The sequence below is a fragment of the Chiloscyllium punctatum genome, chromosome 17 (assembly GCF_047496795.1).
Source record: "Chiloscyllium punctatum isolate Juve2018m chromosome 17, sChiPun1.3, whole genome shotgun sequence".
NCBI classification, from domain to species: domain Eukaryota; kingdom Metazoa; phylum Chordata; class Chondrichthyes; order Orectolobiformes; family Hemiscylliidae; genus Chiloscyllium; species Chiloscyllium punctatum.
The window spans coordinates 88,737,674-88,747,125 of NC_092755.1; positions in this window are offsets into that span (position 1 = coordinate 88,737,674).

Here is a 9,452-nt window from a genome sequence, read left to right on the forward strand (position 1 = left end):
AGGAAACTGGTCTGCCTCGGAACACTTCAACCCCAGGGCATCAACGTGGACTTCACCAGTTTCCTCATTTCCCCTTCCCCTACCTCACCCCAGCTCCGACCTTCCAGCTCAGCACTGCCCTCATGACCTGTCCTACCTGCCTATCTTCCTTTCCACCTATCCACTCCACCCTCCTCTCCAACCTATCACCTCCATCCCCATCCTCATTCACCCATTGTACTCTGCTACCTTCCCCCACACTCCCCTCTGCCCTATCACCTCCATCCCCACCCCTAGTCACCTATTGTACTCTATGCTACTTTCTCCCCACCACCCCCCACCCCCCCTTCCATTTATCTCTCCACTCTACAGACTTCCTGCCTCTATTCCTGATGAAGGGCTTTTGCCTGAAACATTGATTTTCCTGCTCCTCGGGTGCTGCCTGACCTACTGTGCTTTTCCAGCACTACTCTAATCGAATTAAAAATCTGTCTATCTCGATCTTGAATGTATTTAATGATCCAACCTTGGTAGTTGTCTGTGGTAAAGAATTCCACAGATGCACTAATCTGTCAGAGCAAGAATCCTCTTCATTAGTCTCTTAATGGACAACCCTTACTCTGAGCTTATGCTGTCATGTCCTAGACTCTTGCCCGAAGGAGAAACGACATCTCAGCATCAGCCTGTCAAACCCAATAACAATCCTATACATTTAAGTAACATTTCTCATTCTTCTAAATTCCAAGCAGTACAAGTCCAATCTACTCAATCTCTCCTCAAAAGAAAATCCCTCCGCACCCAAAGTCAACCTTGTGAACCTTCATCTGTTTCCTTAAGTAAGGAGACCAAAACCATTCACAGTATTCCAGCTGTGAGTCAACAAATGCCTTGTATCGTTTTTAAGACTCCATTCCATTCAGTTTGAACTATTCACAGTGTCTGCTAACATTAATGGTACACTGATAAATTCCAACTGTGCATGTTCACCTCCATTTTGTTCGAGACTGCGCATGCCAAAAATAACGTTGTCATTGTCTCGCCAGACTGTAAGGTTACTTTCTCATTAGAGAGAGAAAAACTTGTGGAGGTTTAGTCTGAGAGCCGCCATGCCTCAGATAAGGGGAGGGGTTGAGAAGATATAGTAACTACAGCTTGTGTAGGAATTGAGCCAACACTGTTGACATTACTCTGAATTGCAAGTCAGCCATCCAAATACCTGCATTCCTGATGTATATAGAGTCATGGACTCAGAGAGATGTACAGCACAGAAACAGACCCTGAAAGGAGAGCATACCAAATGTCTTCTTCACTATCCTATCTACCTGCGACTCCATTTTCAAGGAACTATGAACCTGCACTCCAAGGTCTCTTTGTTCAGTAACACTCCCCAGGACCTTACCATTAAGTGTTCTGATATTTATATGCATGTTCAATACAAAGCCAATTATAAAAACTGAAACTATTTTCTGTTTTCTGTAGCACTTTTTTCTCTTGTCTGATATATTTTTTCATTAAATTGTCTCATATTTTAATGTGTTTAACAAAAGTTGATTTAATTTAAACATTTCACTACCACTGCACATGTTCATGGGTTTCAGAAACAACTTCCCCTCTGTTCCACTGAACTTGGATTCGGGCTTTTCATGATTCATGTATGAGGACCTCTAAGCCCTTTTTCACTGCAGCTTTCTGCAGTCTTTCTCCATTTCGATAATATTCAATTCCTTTATTCTTTCTGCCAAGCGCATAACCTCACATTTTTTCCACATTATCTTCTATCTGCCAAACGTTTGCCCAATATATTCAGACTGGAGGTCTGTGATCAGTGGTGTGCCTTAGGGATCAGTACTGGATCCACTGTTTTTTTTCTCATTTATATAAATAATTTGGATGTAAACAGAGGAGGTATAGTTAGTAAGTTTGCAGAAGACAGCAAAATTGGAGGTGTAGTGGACAGCAAAGAAGGTTTACCTCAAAGTACAACGGAATCTTGATCAGATGGGCGGAGATACATTTTGGAAAGGCAAATCAGAACAGGACTTATACACTTAATGGTAAGGTCCTGGGGAGTGTTGTTGAACAAAGAGGCCTTGGAATGCAGGTTCATAGTTCCTTGAAAGTGGAGTCTCAGGTAGGTAGGATAGTGAAGAAGGTGTTTGGTATGCTTTCCTTTATTGGTCAGAGCATTGAGTACAGGAGTTGGGAGGTCATGTTATGGCTCTACAGGACATTTGTTAGACCATTTTTGGAATATTGCGTGCAATTATGGTCTCCTGCCTATCGGAAGGGTGTTACGAAACTTGAAAGGTTTCAGAAAAGATTTACAAGGATGTTGCCAGGGTTGGAGGATTTGAGCTATAGGGAGAGCTTGAACAGACTGGGGCTATTTTCCCCGGAGCATCGGAGGCTGAGGGATGACCTTATGAGGGTTTACAAAATTATGTGGGGCATGGATAGGGTAAATAGACAAAGTCTTTTCACTGGGGTCTGGGCGTCCAGAACTAGAGGGCATAGGTTTAGGGTGAGAGGGGAAAGATTTAAAAGAGACCTAACGGCCAACCTTTTCACACAGAGGGTGGTGTGTGTGTATGGAATGAGCTGCCAGATGAAGTGGTGGAGGCTCGTACAATTACACCATTTAAAAGGCATCTGGATGGATATTTGAATAAGACATGTTTAGAAAGATATGGGCCAAGTGCTGGCAAATGGGACTGTATTAATTTAGGATATCTGGTCAGCATGGATGAGTTGGACTGAAGGGTCTGTTTTCATGCTGTACATCCCTTTGGCTCTATGATTTAACTTGTCTCTATTCCTCTATAGACTCTTTAATCATCCCCACCACTTGCCTTCCAATGCATTTCTTTTGTCATTTGCAAATTTGACTTCAATGATCCAAATCATTGATCCATATTGTAAATAAATGTGGCCCTCAGCACTAACCTTTTGGCATAATGCTTGTTACACTTTACTGTCCTGAAAATGCCCCTTTTATCCCTTACCTTTGTCTTATAGTTGTTTGCTAATCTTCTCTCCAGACTAAATTAGTACCCCAGCACCATGGGCTCTTATCTTATTCAACAGCCTAGTGAAAGATAGCTTATGCCTTTTGAAAATCTAAATTATTACATTTCCTGGTTCCTCTTCATTTATCCTTTTTGTCATCTCCACAATAAATTGCAATAGATCTGTCAGGCATGATTCACCCTTCACAAGGGGATAGCACAGTGGCTCAGTGGTTACCACTGCTGCCTCACAGTGCCAGGGGCCTGGGTTCGCTTCCACCCTTGGGCAACTGTCTGTGTGGAGTTTGCGCACTCACTCCAAATCTGTGTGGGTTTCCTCCCATAGTCCAACAATGTGCAGTTTAGATGGGTTGGCTATGCTAAATTGCCCATAGTGTCCAGGAATATGCAGGCTATGTGAATTAGCCACAGGGAATGTCGAGTTACCGGGATGGGGCTGGGTCTGGGTGGGATGCTTTTCACGAGGTCAGTGCAGACTTGATGGGCCGAATGGCCTACTTCCACTCTGTAGGGTTTCTATGATATGAAACCATGCTGACTCTGCTTGATCTTATGATGTAAATGCTTTGTTATTACCTTTTTTATGATAAACTCTAACACTTTCCTAACAACAGATGTAAGTGCAAAAGGCAAAACTGAAACATTTGCAATTTTTACTGCAAGAAGTGCCGAGTGGGTAATCTATCACGGCCTCCTCCTGAGCCATTCACTTTTATTGCCAATCTTCAACCAGTTTAATTCACTTTGGGTTATAGTAAGAAACTTGAGTACTCTGGAGACTGTAAAGGCTATGAGGTTCAACCATGTCCTGCTTGTAATGCTGATGGCTTGTGCTCCAGAACTAGCCGTGATTCTAACCAAGGTCTTCCAGTGCAACTACAATATTGGCAGCTACTGAACAATCTGGAAAATTATCCAACTATACAATCTGAGAAATTACCTTCCTGTCAGTCCACTAGATAAAAACAATGACTGCAGATGCTGGAAACCAGAGCCTAGATTAGAGTGGTGCTGGAAAAGCACAGAAGTTCAGGCAGCATCCGAGGAGCAGGAAAATCAACGTTTCAGGCAAAAGCCCTTCATCAGGAATACCTTCTGAGAGAGTGTGACCCTCAGCTGAGGCAGGGCTGACTGTAGAGAGGTTAGGTGCCGGCACATGGCTGCGAGTGTGGAGCGGAGGATCTTGAAGGAGAACTGTTGCTGGTGTTTTTGAATCTGTAGCCTGTACTGTTTGTCCTGTTCGGGTCCGAACTCTATTGGTTTAAAGGTGGTCCAGAGTCCATGTGGGATGAGTTGGTTACAGAGGCAGGCCCTGAGAAAGCAAACGTGGCTGTGGTAGCGAGTTTGTTTCAGGACATGGTTGAAGAGCTTCAGGGCAGAGGAAATGACCTGGGAGTTGCAGTGGGAGAGAGTCTCCCTGAGATTCTTGTAGAGAGAGGAGGAAAACTTCTTCAAGGCAGGCATCCTTGCAAGAGGATTCACAGTAGGGTTAAAATCAACCAGGTAAAAACAATGACTGCAGATGCTGGAAACCACTGCAGATGCTGTCAGTCCACTGTCAATCTGATTCAAAGTGTTGGTAGATGTCATCGTTGGTAACTCACCAGTCAACTCACTATTACTCTGTTCAGTTTCAGAACAGGTCTTTGGGCTCTAGACATTTTTTTATTCCTTCTTCGAACATGGACATTGTTGGCTGAGCCAGAATTTGTTGCCCATCAATAATTTCCCTTGACAAGTTGGTGGGGAGCCATTTTCTTGTTCTGTTGCAATCCATGTGGTGATGGGGCCTGAGCAGGGCAATTAAAAAGCAAGTTCCAAAGTTTTGACCCAGTGAGTATGAAAGGAAAGTGATACAGTTCCATGTCAGGATGGAGTGTTCCTTGGTGAGGAATCTATTGATGGTGGAATGGCCATGCATCAGCTGTCTTTGTCCTTCTAAATGGCATGGGTTTAGAAGTTGTTGTTGAAGGAGCTTCAGTAAGCTATGCGCTGCATCTTGTGAATAGTACACACTGGTACAGAGAACATCAGCACCTCAGCCCACTATCACACATAGACCAATGTTGAAACTCGCTTTGGCCCCCCTGTCCTTGTGCATTCTTAGAAGGCTTAGAGAAGATCAGTATGTTTCTCACTCAGGCTGCTGTCTTTTCTCCAGTCATGTTCACAATTTAACATACTTACAGAATGCTACAGCTTAGATTATAGCACATTTCTCCCTTTGAAGCTTCCTTGACACTTAAATTCTGTGACATTCCAGGGTTCCTCACCAGTCCACCACTGAACTAATGTCCTCTTACCACCATATCTCCTCTTTGTAAAATAAAATGGATTTTTCAATAAAAAGTTCAGTATGGCTACAAAGGGATATGATTCATGACAGTGACAACTGCTTCATATCCTCCATAGCAGCCGAGTACTGTAGCACATCTCTCAGTGTACTTTGTGGCAAAAACTATCTTCTATTTGGGAGATCTGACTCCTAGTTGTGGTTGATGGAAGATTCTCAACTCAGCTGCAAGAATTCCTCAGGGTGGCTTCCTCGGCTTAACCATCTTCAGCTCTTTCATCAACAGCCTTCCCTCCATCATAAGGTGAAGAGTGGGGATATTCATTGATGGTCATTTGCTCATATCCCCTCTACCAACAATTCACAGTACACTTGCCTTTAATGGTCAGTGCATTGAGTTGGGAGGTCATGTTGTGGCTGTATAGGATATTGGTTAGGCTACTGTTGGAATGATGCATTCAATTCCATTCGCCCTTCTATCGGAAAGATGTTATTAAATTTGAGAGAGTTCAGAAAAGATTTACAAGAGTATTGCCAAGGTTGGACGGTTTGAGCTAAAGGAAGAAGTTGAATAGGCTGGGGCTATTTTCCCAGGAGCATTGGAGGCTGAGGGGTGACCTTACAGAGGTTTATAACATTATGAGTAGCATGGATAGGGTGAGCAGCCAAGATATTTCTCCCAGGATCGGAGAGTCCAAATCTAGAGAGCATAGGTTTAAGGTGAGAGGGGAAAAATGTAAAAGGAAACTAAAAGGCAACATTTTCATCCAAAGGGTGGTGCATATATGGAATGAGCTGCCCGAGAAAGTGGTGGAGACTGGTACAACTGCAACATTTAAAAGGCATCTGAATGGGTATATGAATAGGAAGAGTTTAGAGGAATATGAGCCAAATGCTTGCAAATGGGACTTGATTAATTTCGGATAGCTGGTCAGCATGGACAAGTTAGACCAAAGAGTCTATTTCTGTTCTTACCAATTCTATGACTCTATAATGATCATGCAGTCTTCAGTATTATTTTAGCCCTTCATAATGGAGAGGTCTCTAAACACATGCTGCAAGAGTTGAACCCCTTTGAGTTTTCATAGCATTCACGTTGTACAAGTGCCAAACAGGGACAACCCCCAACAAGGAAGTGTCTAACCATCCCTCAATGACATTCAACAACATGTCCCTCACTGAATCTCCTAGTAAATATGCAAAATCCCTCACAACAACGTGGTTTCCATTTGGGAGATTCAAGTGAATGCTCAGAAACGATGAAATTGTTGCAGGTCACCTTCATTTGTCAGGCAACCTTGGCACATAATGCAATGTTTTAAACCAGTACTTAACCATGCTGTAAGACTGACTAGGGGACATGATGTATTCTTTAGGTAACTAACTTTCAGATTTTATCCTCTCCTTCTGGCAGAAGCAATCCTCTTTTCTTTTCATTCCGAACTGTTACACAATTAGCTAAAGGTCATTCTGGGCAGAGTGGGGAGAAATGTATCTCATCTTACCATAGAGTCACAGAGTCATAGAGATATTTGTCAAAGAAACAAACCCTTTAGTCCAACTCGTCCATGTTAACCAGATATCCCAACCCAATCTAGTCCCATTTGCCAGCAATTGGCCTATATCCCAATAAACCCTTCATATTCATATACCCATCCAGGTGCCTTTTCAATGTTGTAATTGTACCAGCCTCCACCACATCCTCTGGCAGCTCATTCCATAAACACACCACCCTTTGCGTGAAAAAGTTGCCGCTTAGGTCACTTTTAAACCTTTCCCCTGTCACCCTAAACCTATGCCTTATAGTACTTGACTCTCCCAACCCAGAGAAAAGACCTTGTCTATTTACCCTATCCATGCCCTTCATGGTTTTATAAACCACTATAAGGTCACCCCTCAGCCTCCAACACTCCAGACAAAACAGCCCCAGCCTATTCACTCTGTCCCTATAGCTCAAACCCTCTAACCCTGGCAACATCCTTGTAAATCTTTTCTAACTCCTTTCCAGTTTCACAATATCCTTCCTATAGGAGGGAGACCAGAATTGCACACAATATTCCAAAAGTGGCCTAACCATTGTCCTATACAGTCACAATGTGACCTCCCAATTCCTGTACTCAATAAAGGAAAGCATACCAAACACCTTTTTCACTATCCTCTCTACCTGAGATTCCATTTTCAAACCTGCACTCCAAGTTCTCTTTGTTCAGCAACATTCTGCAGGACCTTACTGTTAAGTGTATAAGCCCTGCCCTCATTTGCCTTTCCAAAATGTAGCACCTGACATTTACCTAAATTAAACTCCATCTGCTACTCCTCAGCCCATTGGCCCATTTGATCAAGATCCTGGTGTACTGTGAGGTAACCTTTATTGCTGTACACTACACCTCCAATTTTGGTGTCTTCTGCAAACTTACTAACCATACCACCTATGTTCACATCCAAATCATTTATATAAATGACAAAAAACAGTGGACCCAGCACCTATCCTTGTGGCACATTACTGGTCACAGGCCTCCAGTCTGCAAAGCAACCCTCCACCACCACCTGCAAACTAACCAAAAACAGTGTGCCAGTGACATACATAGAAGCAGATATTCCTTGGGAACTTGGTGCTCTCACGATAAGAAGATGCAGCATAAAAATACAAGGGTGTAATTGGCAATTTTTCAAACTCTAAGTGTGAGATGCTTTTGGGGCTGAAGAATCTGTTGGTGGTAATCTAGCCTTGTAATCCACACGGGCTCAGAGCATCAATTACTCAAAATAGCTAAACTAATCCAGCTGGACCCCACTGACTCCATGGGTGATATCCATGCACTGAGCCTGATGTGTTACACCTATGGAACTGTTGATTTAACATAGGGATCAATTCATTTATATCAAGTCTGCTGAAATACTAAGCAAAGAGGAGTGGTACTGGTACATTCAATTAGACCATTAGCCATGGATTCTCAATAACAACCACACTTCATTGGTTGTGAGGTGTACTGGGATGTCCTGAGATTTTGAAAGACACTTTATCAATGCAAGTCTTCCTTTCAAGGGTTATTACATTACATCCAATATTCTGAAGGAATAAGGGTTCTAACTTATTTACCTGTATCTGAATGCAATGAAAATGTCTTGCTCATGGAGTATTTTGTTATCTTAATGGCTTTTAACTGGTCACATTAGTAGCATTCTGTGTTTGCATATGTCAACAGAGAAATTTGCATTGCACTCATTTATAATGCTACTCAACTCAATATCTTGAGTCTTCAAGTGAATGGATAATTGTTTAGATATATGGTGTAAGTCAAAACTAACATTTAATATGATTTTGTGTGGAAGTCATCGTACACTTTATACAATTTTTCACAGCACAATAACCTTTGCAGCCCATCACTGCAATAAATTATTCCAAACTGTTTCACATGGGACAGCACAGAAACCAGACTGTAAGGGAAAAGCTGGGAGATATGTTGTTGGGGAGGGAAGAACTGAAGTAAGTGAGGAAGGCCCAGAGGTTAGGGGCTTGAATTCCAAATGCCCATGGGATCAGGATGCTAGTTCATATGTTTTTAGAAGCACAGCCCTTGAGGTCATCTCAGAATCGCAAATCCAATGGGCCACTTTAAAATTGCCACAGGAAGAGAAAAATGCTTATCACCAATTAACAGCCCGTTGATGGGTCATGGAGTCAGCCAGCCAATCTCATAGAATCCTGAATCCCTACAGTGTAGAAACAGGCCATTCAGCACATCAAGTCCACAACAACCTTCCGAAGAACATCCCACCCAGACCCACCGCATTACCCTAGCTCCGTAACCCTGCATTTCCCAAGGCTATTCCACCTAGCCTGCACTTCCCTAGATACTATGCGAGCATTTACCATGGACAATCCTCCTCACCTGCACATCTTTGAACTGTAGTAGAATAATTGAGCACCACGCAGACACAGGAAAAATGTGCAAACTCCACACAGAGTCACTCAAGGCTGAGATCAAACTCAGATCCCTGATGTTGTGAGACAACAGTAATAACCAATGAGCCACCATGCCAACGCTAATGTGTAATGTTGGTTTCGGTGAAGGTGGTAGTACAGTGTTAATGTCACTGGATTAGTGGCTAGGTTAATTCTCTGGGGACAAAGGCTTGAATCTCACGATAGT